We start from the raw sequence: 16,526 nt of genomic DNA, 5'->3' as shown, positions 1-16,526 counted from the left end.
GTAATAGATGAAATTGCTACAAAATTATATTCACTTTCTCCTATTACTTGTGAACTTTGCAACAAGATTGGTCATCTTAATTTCCAATGCAAACTTTTTTCTCATGGAATCATGGCCAAATATTGTAATGACTTGATCACCCTTGAAATTTATAATGAGCTTTGTCTACTTTTTGGGAGTCAAGAATTAACACATAAAAATCACCCTAGAACTTTATAAGAAGTGAGCCTAGCTCACTTGGCTAGTAAGGTGGATGTACAACCTAGCCACCCAGGTTCAAGTCCTCACAAGCGTGAATTTGGGTTCTTATTATTTAAGAAAAAAACTTGCTCTGGGGGTTTCCCTTACAATTTTTCTTCAAAAAACACATAAAATAGTTGGTTTGAAGTGTTCATTCTCACAGAAGACATTGAAACTAATCTAAAACATATCTATATGTTTTGCATGGTAAATTGCAGTGTGAATGCTTACATTGCCAACTATGGAACGACGGAAAAAGTAGAATATAAAAGGAATACTAATGAAAGGGTAAAGGTTTCCACTTTCCCTCCTATTCTCTCTCATGATGAAATAGGTCACGTGAAGGAGTTCCCTATTCAACCAATCTCATCAATAATAAGCTCGAAAAAATAATTTTAACCCACACATGATGTGGTGAACAAGAAGAAAAGAAGAAAGAGTAGAGGTAAAAATGTATCCCTCCAAATGATGTTTCTCCTATTATTGTTGTGCCTCATGAGAATGAATCAAAATTAATTGTGGAAGATGATGCACTTGATGATGATATTGCTTCTTTGTCTTATGACACAATGTCAGAAAGAACTATTGATGATGATTTTGTTATGCCTATTAGTTGTTGTGATGATTATGATTGGGAAGATAATGATACTTCTTATAATCTTGAAAATATTTTTGGGACCAACTTGGGAAATTATGATGATAATAATTTTTATACTACTGGTACTATTCATACTATGAATGGTGAGAGTGATAATGCTTATTATATGCCAAGCCACAAGCTTGGGGACGATGTGTTTGATAAGAATGACATGTTTGAGAATTTATTTGCTACAATTAATGATTTTCCCATGTTTGGGGATGTGATACGTCTCCATCGTATCTACTTTCCTAACACTTTTCTCTTGTTTTGGACTCTAATTTGCATGATTTGAATGAAACTAACCCGCGCTGACGCTGTTTTCACTAGAACTACCATGCTGTTGTTTTTGTGCAGAAATAAAAGTTCTCGGAATGGAACAAATATTTTTGGAGATTTTTTCTCGAATATATAAAAAATATTGGGACCAAGATCCCTCGGAGGGGAGGCCACATGCGCCCAATAGATATCAGGGCGCGCCAGGCACCCCTGGCATGGCCTGGTGTCTAGTGGGGCCCACGTGGCTCCGCTGGCCCTAATTCCAGCGCTATAAATTCCTATTTTTGGAGAAAAATCATAGAGGAAGTTTCATCGTGTTTCATGATACAGAGTCACTGGCACCTCCCGTTCTTCATTGGGAGGACTAATCTCGAGTCCGTTTTAGGCTCCGGAGAGGGGAATCTTTGGTCTTCGTCATCACCAACCCTCCTCCATCGCCCATTCCAAGATGTTCTCCACCGGGAATGGGTAATCCCTTTGTAGGCTTGCTGGTTGGTGAAAAGCTAGATGAGATTCATCATGTAATTAGTTAGTTTTGTTAGGGCTTGATCCCTAGTATCCATTATGTTCGGAGATAGATGTTGCTATGACTTTGCTATGCTTAATGCTTGTCACTCGGGCCCGAGTGGCATGATTTCAGATCTAAACTGTTTATGTTTTCACCATTATATCTATGTCCCTGATTCGACCATGCAAGTTATATGCACCTATTACGTGTTAGGATCTGTATACCCCAAAGTGACAATAATTGGGATTCTTTCCGGTGATTACCGTAGTTTCAGGAGTTCATGTATTCACTATGTGTTAATGCTTTGTTCCAGTTCTTTATTAAAAGGAGGCGTTAATATCCCTTAGTTTCCTTATGGACCCCGCTGCCACGGGAGGGTAGGACAAAATATGACATGCAAGTTCTTTTCCATAAGCATGTATGACTATTTACGGAATACATGCCTACATTATATTGATGAACGTGATCTAGTTCTTTTTCGCCCTCTGTTGTGACTGTTATATGATGAGTATTATCCAGCAATATCTAATACGTCTCCAACGTATTTATAATTTTTGATGGTTCCATGCTATTATCTTGTCAAACTTTGGATGTTTTGTATGCATTTTATATCTTTTTTGGGACTCACTTATTAACTCAGTGCCAAGTACCAGTTCCTGTTTTTTCCGTGTTTTTGACCTTTTTTAGAGGAGAATATCAAACGGAATCCAAACGGAATAAAACCTCCGAAAAGATTTTTTCCGTAACACAAGATACGCATGGAGCTTGAGAACCAAGGCAAAGGGCACCAGGGGAGGCCACAAGCCCCCTAGCCGCGGCCTGGGGGGCGCGCCTAGCAGGCTTGTGGGCCCCCTGTGGCTCCTTTTCCCTACTTCTTCCGCCTATAAATCCCCGAAAAATCTGAAACCACGGGAGAGAGCCACGAAAATACTTTTCCGCCGCCGCAAGCTTCTGTCTCCGCAAGATCCCATCTGGGGCATGTTCTGGTGCCCTGCCAGAGGGGGGATTCGGACACGGAGGGCTTCTCCATCAACACCATTGCCTCTCCAATGATGCGTGAGTAGTTCAGCACAGACCTTCGGGTCCATAGCTAGTAGCTAGATGGCTTGTTCTCTCTCTTGGATCTTCAGTACAAAGTTCTCCATGATCTTCATGGAGATCTATCCGATATAATCCTCTTTTGCGGTGTGTTTATCGAGATCCGATGAACTGTGGATTTATGATCAGATTATCTATGAATCTTATTTGAGTTTCTTCTGATCTCTTATATGCATGATTTCATATCCTTGTAATTCTCTTCAAGTTGTGGGTTTCATTTGGCCAACTTGATCTATAATTCTTGCAATGGGAGAAGTGCTTTGTTTTGGGTTCATACCGTGCGGTGACCTCACCCAGTGACAGAAGGGGTAGCGAGGCACGCATCGTGTTGTTGCCATCAAGGGTAAAAAGATTGGGTTTATATCTATGAATTTATCCCTCTACATCATGTCATCTTGCTTAAGGCGTTACTCTGTTTGTTATGAACTCAATACACTAGATGCATGCTGGATAGCGGTCGATGTGTGGAGTAATAGTAGTAGATGCAGAAAGTATCGGTCTACTTGTCTCGGACATGATGCCTATATGTATGATCATTGCCTTAGATATCGTCATGACTTTGCGCAGTTCTATCAATTGCTCGACAGTAATTCGTTCACCCACCGTAATATTTGCTATGATGAGAGAAGCCTCTAGTGAACACTATGGCCCCCGGGTCTACTTCACATCATATTTTCAACCCTACACTTTTACTTTGTTGCACTTTCCGCCTTCAGATCTCACCTTGCAATCAATGGTGAAGGGATTGGCAACCCCTTTGTAGCGTTGGGTGCAAGTTTGCTGTTTTTGCGCACATACTTTGGAGACTTGGGTTGATACTCCTACTGGATTGATACCTTGGTTCTCAAACTGAGGGAAATACTTACTGTTACTGTGCTGCATCACCCTTTCCTCTTCAAGGGAAAAACCAACGCAAGCTCAAGAGGTAGCAATATCACCGATCCAGTGCCTACAAGTTTTCCACATATTGTGCTTGCTAGGTTACTACTGTTGCTACTGCTGTCACAACTGCTACAAAACTGCTCCTACTGTTACCGTCACTGCTACTATTGTTACCACTACTATCAAAACTATCATATTACTGTGCTACTAATCTTTATGCTGGAAATACTAAATCTCCAACTGTGGCCGAATTGATAACTCAGCTGCTAATACCTGCAAATATTGTTTGGCTCCCCTTGTGTCGAATTTATAAATTTGGGTTGAATACTCTACCCTCGAAAACTATCGTGATCCCATATACTTGTGGGTTATCAAGAACGTTTTCTGGCGCCTTTACCGGGGAGGATAGCTATATTTGCTGAGTCACTTGGGATATCTATTTTTTGATCACTATGAAGAATATGTAAAATCCAAGAACAAAGATTGTTCCCTCTAACACGAGGAGAGGTAAGGAACTGCCATCTAGCTCTTCACTTGATTCACCCTCTGTTTTGAATAGACTTGCAACACCACCCCCACATGCTATTTATCCTAATATGTCGCAAGTGATTCATGATGCTACCGCTGATATGAATGATGCTTATGATGATGCTAGTACCTTTCTTGATGATATTGTGGCACCAGGTAAATTCCTTGATGAACAACTTGCTAGAGCTAAGGAAACTGAACATGCTGAAATTGATGATATATTGAAACTGATGAAGTCCTTGCTACTAAAAATATTGAAATGTCTTCTAGCCATGACTATCCTAGAACCGAGATGCCTGAAATACCTGAAGGTTATGTTATGGATGAAGAAATTGCTAGACACTTTCTTGCTTGTAAGGATAGAGGATCTTAAGAAACTATGCAAGTTGAAAGAAAAATCCTTGAATGCTAGAATGAAATATGATACTAAGTTTGCTCTTCACCTATATTTGTTACCGATAAGGATTATGAATTCTCTGTCGAACTAGAGGTAATTACTTTGGTTGAATCTAATTCTTTTCATGGATATGAAAATGGAACTGTTTTGGCACATCTCACTAAGCTAAATGATATAGCCACCCTATTTACTAATGATGAGAAGATTTGCTACTACTATATCCTCAAATTATTTATGTTCTCACTAAAGGGTGATGCTAAGATTTGGTACAATATTCTTGCTCCTGGTTGTATGCATAGTCCCTGGGATATGATCTACTACTTCTGTGAAAAATATTTTCGTACCCATAAGAAACAAGCTACCTTACAAGAAATATTTAACTTTGTGCAAACTGAGGAAGAGAGTCTCCCACAAGCTTGGGGAGGCTTCTCCAATTACTTAATGCTTTGCGTGATCATCCTCTTAAGAAAAATGAAATACTTGATATATTTTATAATGGACTATTCGATGCTTCTAGGGACCACCTAAATAGTTGTGGTGGTTGTGTTTTCAGGGAATGAACTGTCGAACAAGCTGAGGAATTATTGACTAATATATTGAGGAACTATGATGAATGGACACTTCCTGAACCACCACCTAAGCCTACTCCAAAGAAGCGAGGTATCTTATTCCTTAGTCCTGAAACTATGCAAGAGGCAAAGAAATGTATGAAGGAAAAGGGCATTAAAGCTGAAGATGTCAAGAATTTACCACCTATCGAAGAAATAAATGGTCTCCAAACACCACCATAGGTGGTGGAGGTAAATTCTCTTTTAAATTTTTATGAAGGTGAAATCCCTTACAATAAACCTCCTAGTAAATGGTTATATGAGTTTGATAATTATATTATGAAGGGAGATCATTTGAACTCCTATGTTATGAAACAATTCAAACAAAACTCTGATATGATTGCTCGCTTAAATGACTTGTTATTTGTAATCACCAATGATGTAAGAGGTGTAGGAAAACATGCTTCTATGGTTCAAACTCAACTAGAAAAAGTTGGTAAATCTCAAAGTGAGTTACTTCATGAAATGACTAATAATATGGATGATCATGTTGTTAGAGTAATGACTGGAGGAGGAACAATGACTCAAGATCCACTATATCCAGAAGGTCATCCTAAGAGAACTGAATAAGATTCAAAAATAATTAATATTGATGCACCTAGTCCTTCTAAGAACAAAAAGAAAAAGAAAAATGATAGGACTTTGCATACTTCTAGTGAACGTGAATTATAGAAACCTTCTGCTAATGCTAATGATATCTCTCTATCTCATGCTGAAACTCAATATGGTAGTGAGAATTCACCTAGTGATAATTAAAATGATAATGATGATGCTCATGTAGATGATCAACCTCACAATGATAAAGAACCAGATAATGATGTTGAGATAGAACCTGCTGTTGATCTTGACAACCCACAACCTAAGAATAAGTGTTATGACAAAAGAGACTTTGTTGCTAGAATGCATGGTAAAGAAAGAGAGCCATGTGTTCGAAAACCATGCCTTACCCACCTAAACCAAATAACAAAAAAGATGATGAGGAATTTGAACGCTTTGCTGAAATGCTTAGGCCGGTCTTTTTGCGTACTCGTTTAACTGATCTTTTGAAGATGGCCCCTTATGATAAGTACATGAAAGACATTGTCACTAATAAAAGAAAAATACATGAAGTTGAAATATCTACCATGCTTGCTAATTATACCTTTAATGATGGAGTACCTAAAATACTAGGAGATCCAGGAATACCAAGAATACCATGTTCCATAAAAAATAACTATGTGAAAACTGCTTTATGTGATCTAGGAGCTGGTGTTAGTGTTATTCCTTTCTCGTTATACAAAAGACTTGATTTGAATAAACTCACACCTACTGAAATTTTGTTGCAAATGGCTGAAAAATTAACAGCCATACCTATCGGTATTTGTGAGGATGTACCCCTTGTTGTTGCAAATGTTACTATCTTGACAGACTTTGTTATACTTGATATGCCCAAGGATGACAATATGTCAATTATCCTCGGTAGACCTTTCTTGAATACTGCAGGGGCCGTTATTGATTGCAACAAAAGCAAGGCCACTTTTCATATCAATGGTAAAGAACATAGGGTGCACATTCCAAGGAAACAATTTCAAGTGAATTGTGAATGTTATTGAAAATTCTCCGACTACCATCAATGGAAATTTTCAACTACCTCTACTTACAGCCAAAAATAAATATGAGATACTTATTGTTGGGGATATTCACATCCCCATGGACGTAATTTAGTATTTTATGAAAATTCTTCGGATCATGCTAATTGGAAGTGGTTGTTAATAAGACTTGATCAACCTTATTAATGAATCTTTTTCGAGATGCATGAGGTTGATGAATTCAATATGCATAACTCTGTGTATCTATTTTACTTTTCCTGTTGGTTTTAGTTAAATACAATAAATGTCATGTTTAACCACTTTTCTGATTTTCCTGTGCAATAAAAAATGCCCCAAAATAGAAGTTCTCCAAATGATCTAAAAAATTTACACGATTTTTTAGTAAATATTTGAGAATTTCTGGCACTAAACACACTGTAGGGGGGGGTGTCCGAGGTGGCCACTACACATCTGGGTGCGCCACCCCCCGTGGCACGGCTACGTGTCTAGTGGGCCCCTTGGGGGTCCCCTCACTTATTACTTCATCCCACTTCATCACTCACCTCCATAAAAAATCCATGTAGCTCTCTTTTTTGTGTTCTTGCTCTCAAACCCGTGGATTTCGATCTCTTTGCTCGAAACTCCGTTTCCGAAACCATTTTGGGGAATTTCTCCTTGGTAAGTAACTCCCCCACTCCTCCAATTAGTTTTTGCTCTAGTGGTTTATCTTAGAAGTAATTAGCTACTCTAGGTGTAGATGAGCTTGCATGTTGCATTCTTGAATTTCCAAGTAGTTTCAATGCTTGTATTAGGCTCTAGGCATCCCTATGAGAAGTTGCTACCATTCTTGTGAAGTTTTGCTAACTTTAGTTTGTGACCCAAAAATATTCAGAAATTATCAGTTGGTTCAAAAGGAGTTCTTCGAGGAGGAAGTCCTTGGGGCATCATCTAGTGAGACTCTGATACGATAGTCTTATGCTGAGCCAAGTGAAAGTTCTATGCAAGAAGCCGAAGCCAAATCATGCCTTTGGCCAAGTGATGACTTCATGTTAGGTGCAGCCATTAAGGAAGAATTTGAGAGACACATTCATAATACCGAGCTCGCACCCTTCATTGCAGATAAGTGCACACAACATTATCATCTTGCTCAAATTTCACGAAGGGATTTAAATTTTATCCTCGAGAATTTAGAGTCTCGTTTAATCTCTATGAAAATTCCTTCACTATGTCTCTAGACGATTTCTCTGATCCATGTAAAATTCCACGTGGGGGTTCACTAGACGAACCACCAAAATCTAAATATGAGGCATTTTTAACTAGTATTTGCGTTAGCGAAGATAGGGAGTAGATCAAGGTAGAATAAATAGTATACATTTTCCTTCTATTCGTTACCTACACTACTAGGGAAAACCTTATACACAGAGGCTTATCAGTAGCACTGTATAAAACGAGGCGCAACTGCTAATTATCAGTAGCGCGTGTGTACACCCATCGCTACTGTTATCAACATAGAAGTAGCATGGCCAGACAAAAACGCGCTACTACTGTATTTTCCACCCCCTCCCACCAGGCTAGGAATAGTAGTAGCGCCCCATTTAGAACCGCGCTACTCCTAAAAGGATAGTAGTAGTGAGTTTTTTTGTTAGGGCGCTACTGCTAAATCTGAACTTGGCCACATGGCGGGCCCCACTAAGAAGTAGCGCTTGCCGCCATACTACGCTACTGCTACTACATTAGCAGCAGCACGTTTTCTTCTCCCGCGCTACTGCTACTACATTAGCAGCAGCACGTTTCCTTCTCCCGCGCTACTGCTAAAGCGCATACACCACCTTTTCCCTCCACTCCCCTCCCCCTCCCCCATCCTCTCTTCCTTTCACTTTCCCCTAGCTCCGACCTCTTCTCCCCTCACTTTGCTTCTTCCTCACTACTTCGCACCCCATTACTCTCTTTCTTTCTACCTCTCTTTCTCTCTCTTTATTGCTTCTAACTAACTACACCACCTCCATTAATGCAACTCCTTTCTCTTTTTCCTCCCCCTCCACTAATTAGAGTCATCTCCTTCCCCAACTAGCTAGATCTACTCATTTAATGAAGTGACATATGTACCTCCTTCACTAGATCTAGCCATGTGAAGAAGTAAGATTTGTCCACTTTTGAACCTTCCCTAGGTGTGTGGCCACACCGATTGACACATGATCATCACTGTGCTAGATTTCGAGATAGGTGATTGAAATATTGTACTTTTGCAAGAAGGGAAATATGTGTATGTGTGCGATATGATATAATCGGGTGATATGATGGAAATTGTGTGTGTGTGGCATGAGTTGCCGCCGGATTTTGCTTGAGTTGCCTACGTTTTGCCGAAACGTTGATTTATTTCCGTTTTGGCGCATTTCGAGAAAACTCTATATGTGTTATTTTTAGGGAAGGTCATGCCGAATTTTTGTATGACTTTGATGCAAGCATGCATTTTTATAATAAGTTTGTTTATTACCGTGCAGGCTTTCATGATGGTCAGTGGAACGATGGTGGAAAGGTGGTTGTGGTTGGTGGTGCAGGACATGAATGAAAATAACTGGACACGGATTTTATGTCCGTGTCGGAGATGCCAAGGAGGAGCTTGGCTCGACCCATATGGGGATGGTTGTTTGATGGCGCACCTTCTCATGACTGGTTTCATGGATGTCTATACTCGGTGCAAAATTGAGGATGATGATGATGATGAGGAGGAGGAGGACGCTGACGGGGCACCAATGATGACACGGGGCAATACAAAGAGATGATCAATAATGGCGGAGGAGAAGGGGTCGAACATGGCGGCGGGGAAGAGGCCGGACATGGTGGCGGGGAAGTGGACGGAAATGGCGGCAAAAAAACGTGGACTACACGTCGCAGAATTCGTCGCTACTAAGCTCAATCGTGCGGGACATCATGTTCGAGACTTGCTTTGCAAGGAGACGAGTACTGACAAAGCTGCTTCTAGAGAGGAGGCCAAGGTGGAGAAACTTTTGGTAGACTTGAACACTCCATTATATGATGATTGCGAGCCCGAGGTGACCCGCTTGATTTTCACGGTCGAACTTCTGAAGACGAAGGCTAAAAACAAATGGATTGACACTAGCCTCGATGAGCTTCTCAAGTACCTAAAGGATGTTATTCCTGGGGGGAATCTATGTCCTACTAGTGTGAATGAGGCCAAGAAGATTGTGTGCCCTCTTGATCTCCCGCAAGTTAGATACCATGCATGCATCAACGATTGCATCATTTATCGGAAGGAGCACGCGGAAAAAACTAGTTGTCCGGTGTGCAATGTTGCTCGATAAAAGAAGGCCGGAAAGAAATCTCCCTAGAAAGTTGTATGGTACTTACCAATCACTCCCCGTCTAAAACGTTATTTTGTAGATCCCAAGGAAGCAAAGCTCATGCCTTGGCATACTGAGAGGAAAAAAACCCAACAATGGAGATGATCCGAAGCTGAGACACCTCGCGGATGCAAGCCAGTGGAGAGCGTTCAATGGTGAATATCGATATTTCGCATGTGATGCAAGGAACATCATGCTTGGCGCGTGTACCAATGGCACGAATCCGTTTGGCAACCAGAACACCAACCATAGCACATGGCCCGTGTTTGTATGGATGTCAAAAATACTCCCTCGTTGTGCATGAAGTTGAAGTACATACACATGAGCATGCCGATTCAAGGGCCGGAACAACCGGAAAATAATATTAATCTATATCTCGGTCTACTTCCACAGGAGTTAGACACGTTATGGAAAACACCAGCCAAGACATGGGATGCCAGCAAAGGCGAGCATTTCAATATGAGAGTCGTGCTGATCACGACGGTGCACGACTATCTCGGTTACAGATATGTCGCAGGCCAGGTGTGCCACGCATATTGTGGAAGCACGCGGTGCATGGATGATACGACGTCTCAGCAGCTAACGTCGATGAAAGAAGGCGGGTATGGGAAAATTGTGTACATGGAGCATCGAAGATGGATCGAGAAGGACAACCCATGGAGAAACCATGGAGATCTATTCAATGGTGAGGCTGAGCATAGAGGACCTCCACATAAGCGGAACGGCACCAAAATCGACGAGTTGTTGAAAAATTGGGAACATTAACCCGCGCGGGAAAGACGATGAAAAAGGCGTCGGAGCCGCTGCTGAAGGTATGGAAGACAAGGTCTATTTTTTGGGACTTGGAGTACTGCCACAAGATCGACACGCCTCATTGCCTTGATCAAATGCATATTTGTAGGAATATCCTTGAGAGCTTGCTTGCGACACTGATGAACATAACGAATACGACCAAGGATGGGCCGAAGGCAAGAACAGACATACAAGATTTGAATATCAGGGCAGATCTGCACATGTCGCCCCGTAAAAAGTCAGAGAAGACTAAGACGGAGTCGGAGGAGCAGAAGAAGAAGGGCAAAAAAGTGAAGGAAAAGGATTATTGCACCCCTTCTTGCTTCACCTTAAGTCTAGCTGAGATCGATCAATTCTTCAAGGGCCTTACCGGAATCAAAGTTTGTTCCGGATACTGTGGGAAAATATGGAGATTTCTAGACACGGAGAAGAAAAGTTTCAGCGGGATGAAGTCCCATGACTATCATGTGATGATGATGCAGATGCTACGTGTTTCCCTTAGAGGGATAATGGACAAGCACATGCGTGACACGCTTATTGGTTTCTGCAGCTTTTTCGACGTCATCTCTCGAAAGTCGATCAGTGTGAAGCAGCTCCAAAAGTTACACGAAGATATCATTGTGATACTAAATGAGCTTTAGATGTACTCCCCCCGGTGTTATTTGACATCATGGTGCATCTGTGTGTCCACATTGTGGACGACATAATAGACCCGGGGTCGTCATTCCTGCACAACATGATGTCGTTCGAGAGGATGAATGGGGTCATCAAAGGATTCGTTTGTAACACGTCCCGTCCGGATGGAAGCTTCCTCTAGGGCTATCTAACACAAGAGTACATATCTTTCTACGAGAATTATGTATATGGCGGAGACCGGCCTGGTGTTGGTTTGCCCGTTAAGAAGCACCTTGGGAGGCTCGAAGGACAAGGTTACTCCAACGGTCGTAGAGAACTGCATGAGGCCTACTCGGATCGATGCAACGACTTTGACAGAGCAAACTTAGTAGTGCTACAACACCTAGATGTGGTAGATCCTTTCGTGACACTGCACAAATAAAAAATCGCAAAGAAGTATCGTGACCGAGGGCTATGCCAGACAAACCCTGAAGTTACTAGAGAGCACAACTCCACTTTCTAGTATTTGTTCAAAGAGCATATTCTTGCTAATCACTCGGAAGAGGGATCTAAGGACGGATTGCTCATATACGTCTTTGAACATGGCCTCACGGCCAACCTTGTGACCTATTGATACGTCTCAAACGTATCTATAATTTTTGATGGTTTCATGATGTTATCTTGTCAACTTTGGATGTTTTATTTACCTTTTATATCATTTTTGGGACTAACTTATTAATTCAGTGCCAAGTGCCAGTTCCTGTTTTTTCTGTGTTTTTGACTCTTTTCAGATCAGATTTTGGAACGGAGTCCAAACGGAATAAAATCCCCGAAATGAATTTTTCCAGAACAGAAGAAGATCGGGGGACTTGAGGGCCAAGGCAGGAGGCCCACAGGAAGCCCACAAGCCCTGACGCCGCGGCCAGGGGGGCCCGCGGCCACCAGGCTTGTGGCCTCCCTGGCGCTCCCCTACCCTAGCTCATTGGCCTATATATTTCCTAAAATCCCAGAAAAAATAAGGGCGTCCACGAAACCACTTTTCCGCCGCCGCAAGCTTCCATTTCCGCGAGATCTCATCTGGAGACCCTTCCTAGTGCCCTGCCGGAGGGGATTTTGGAGTTGGAGGGCTTCTACATCAACATTATTGCCTCTCCAATGACTCATGAGTAGTCCACTTCAGACCTACGGGTTCGTAGTTAGTAGCTAGATGGCTTCTTCTCTCTCTTGGATCTTCAATACAAAGTTCTCCATGATCTTCATGGAGATCTATCCGATGTAATCCCCTTTGGCGGTGTATTTGTCGAGATCCGATGAATTGTTGATTTGTGATCAGATTATCTATGAATTATATTTGAGTCTTTGCTGATTTCTTATATGCATGATTTGATATCCTTGTAAGTCTCTCCGAGTCTTGGGTTTTGTTTGGCCAACTAGATCTATGATTCTTGCAATGGGAGAAGTGTTTGGTTTTGGGTTCATACCGTGCGGTGACCTTTCCAGTGACAGAAGGGGCAGCAAGGCACGCATCGTGTTGTTGCCATCAAGGGTAACAAGATGGGCTTTCATCATAGATTTGAGATTGTCCATCTACATCATGTCATCTTGCTTAAGGCGTTACTCTGTTCTTATGAACTCAATACACTAGATGCATGTTGGATAGCGGTTGACGTGTGGAGTAATAGTAGTAGATGCAGAAAGTATCGGTCTAATGGTTTTGGACGTGATGCCTATAGATATGATCATTGCCATAGATAACGTCATGACTTTGCACGATTCTATCAATTGCTCGACAGTAATTCGTTCACCCACCGTCTACTTGCTTTCATGAGAGAAGCCACTAGTGAACACTACGGGCCCCGGGTCTATTCACAACTATTGTCTCCACTTTTACTTTTACTTTGCTTTGTTTACTTTTTGCTTTCAGTTATCACTTTGCAAACAATCTATAAGGGATTGACAACCCCTTCATAGCGTTGGGTGCAAACTCTTTGTGTTTGTGTAGGTACTTGTGAGTTTGTGTAGGTACTTGTGACTTGACGCGATCCTCCTACTGGATTGATACCTTGGTTCTCAAACTGAGGGAAATACTTACCGTCACTGTGCTACATCACCCTTTCCTCTTCAAGGGAACACCAACGCAAGGCTCCATGGCCGCGGGGGAATCCTTTGCATATTTGCCAAGGAAGTCCCTATAGGCGTAGCCCATAGCAGAAGAATTTCTGGCGCCATTGCCGAGGAAGGTCTTTTGTTGTCGCAGCACCTATCAGGCATACGATATCAATGGATACATGTTCTACATGGAGGAAAAAGATATGAACAATGATTTTCAGAACTCAAGGGTGATCACGATGTAATACATGACCGACAACAACGGCGTGTTGCGGCAACAGACAACAGTGCGAGAGATTGACACGTTGACGGAGGCTGGGCTTGCGTTGGTTTTTCCCTTGAAGAGGAAAGGGTGGTGGAGCACAGGAGCAGTAAGTACTTCCCTCAGTTTGAGATACAAGGTATCAATCCAGTAGGAGAATCTCGTCAAGTCCATAGTACCTGCGCAAACACAAACGAGCTTGCACCCAACGCTATAAAGGGGTTGTCAATCTCTTCAAGATTGACTGCAAAGTGAGATCTGAAGGCGGAAAGAGCAACGAAGTAAAAGAGTAAGGCTGAAAATATGGTGTGGAGAAGACCCGGGGGCCATAGTGTTCACTAGAGGCTTCTCTCCAAATAGCAAATATTACGGTGGGTGAACAAATTACTGTCGAGCAATTGATAGAACCGCGCAAAGTCATGACGATATCTAAGGCAATGATCATACATATAGGCATCACGTCCGAGACAAGTAGACCGATACTTTCTGCATCTACTACTATTACTCCACACATCGACCGCTATCCAACATGCATCTAGTGTATTGAGTTCATGACGAACAGAGTAACGCCTGAAGCAAGATGACATGATGTAGAGGGATAAACTCAAACCAATGATGAAAACCCCATCTTTTTACCCTTAATGGCAACAACACGATGCGTGCCTCACTACCCCTTCTGTCACTGGCTGAGGTCACCGCACGGTATGAACCCAAAACCAAGAACTTCTCCCATTGCAAGAATCATAGATCAAGTTGGCCAAACAAAACCCACAACTCGAAGAGACTTACAAGGATATGAAATCATGCATATAAGAGATCAGACGAAACTCAAATAAGAATCATAAATAATCTGATCATAAATCCACAATTCATCCGATCTCGACAAACACACCGCAAAATAAGATTACATCAGATAGATCTCCATGAAGATCATGGAGAACTTTGTGTTGAATATCCAAGAGAGAGAAGAAGCCATCTAGCTACTAGCTATGGACCCATAGGTCAATGGTGAACTAATCACGCATCATCGGAGAGGTCATGGTGTTGATGAAGACGCCCTCCGTATCCGAATCCCCCCTCCGGCAGGGCACCAGAACGTGCCCCAGATGGGATCTTGCGGAGACAGAGGCTTGTGTCGGTGGAAAAGTACTTTCGATGATCTCCTGATTTTTTCTAGAATTATTGGAAATTTATAGGCAAAAGACCTAGGGCAGAGGTGGCCCAGGGAGCCCACAAGCCTGGGAGGCGCGGGCCCCCTGGCCGCGGCTAGGGGGCTTGTGGGGTCCCTGGTGACCCCCTGCCTTGGTTCTCAAGTTCCCCGATCTTCTTCTGTTTCGGAAAAAATCTTTTTGGAAGTTCCGTTCCTTTTGTACTCCGTTTAAAATCCTGCTCTGAAAAGGGTCAAAACACGAAAAAAACAGGAACTGGCACTTGGCACTGAGTTAATAAGTTAGTCCCAAAAAAGATATAAAAGGCATACAAAACATCCAAAGTTTGACAACATAATAGCATGAAACCATAAAAAATTATAGATACGTTGGAGACGTATCAAGCATCCCCAAGCTTAACTCCTCTCGTCCTCGAGTAGGGAAGTCATAAAGATTGAATTTTTGATGTGGAATGCTACCTAGCATAGTTGTCCTTTGTAACTTCTTTCATGTGAAATGAATGTTCAGATCCGTAAGATTCAAAACAATAGTTTGCTATTGACATGAAAACAATAATACTTCAAGCAAACTAGCAAGGTAATCATGAACTTTCAAAATAACAAGGCCAAAGAAAGTTATCCCTACAAAATCATATAGTCTGGCAATGCTCCATCATCCTCACACAAGTAATGTAAATCATGCACAACCCCGGTATTGGCCAAGTAATTGTTTTCGCACTCTTACTTTCTCAAACTTTTTATAACTATCACGCAATACATGAGCGTGAGCCATGGATATAGCACTATAGGTGGAATAGAGTGTGGTGGTGGTTGTGAGACAAAAAAAGGAGGAGATGGTCACATTGACTCGGCGTATCAAAGGGCTATGGAGAGGCCCATTAATAGATATCAATGTGAATGAGTAGGGATTGCCATACAAGGGATGCACTAGAGCTATAAGTATGTGAAAGCTCAAAAGGAGAACTAGTGGGTGTGCATCCAACTTGCTTGCTCACGAAGACCTAGGGCAATTTTGAGGAAGCCCATCATTGGAATATACAAGCCAAGTAATATAATAAAGATTCCCACTAGTATATGGTGGTGACAAAACGAGAGGCTCTCAATCATGAAGAACATGGTGCTATTATGAAGCACAAGTGTGGAAAAAGATAGTAGCATTGTCCCTTCTCTCTTTTTCTCTCTTTTTTATTTGGGCGCTTGGGCCTCTCTCTTTTTTTCTCTTTTTTTATTTGGGATCTTTGGTCTCTTTTTTTGTATTTCCTCACATGGGACAATGCTCTAATAATGATGATCGTCACACTTTTATTTACTCACAGCTCAAAGCTTAGAATGATGATGACTCTATAGGAAATGCCTCCGGTAGTGTACCGGGATGTGCAACGATCTAGCTTGGTGTATGACGCTGAAACATCTCGCTAGCTATCTTACGATCATGCAATGGCAATATGAGAGTGAAGACACAAGTCATGAGAC

This window comes from Hordeum vulgare, chromosome 7H (assembly GCF_904849725.1).
Source record: "Hordeum vulgare subsp. vulgare chromosome 7H, MorexV3_pseudomolecules_assembly, whole genome shotgun sequence".
Taxonomy (NCBI): Eukaryota; Viridiplantae; Streptophyta; class Magnoliopsida; order Poales; family Poaceae; genus Hordeum; species Hordeum vulgare.
The sequence above is the reverse complement of the archived record's forward strand: the minus strand, read 5'-3'. Positions refer to the sequence as shown.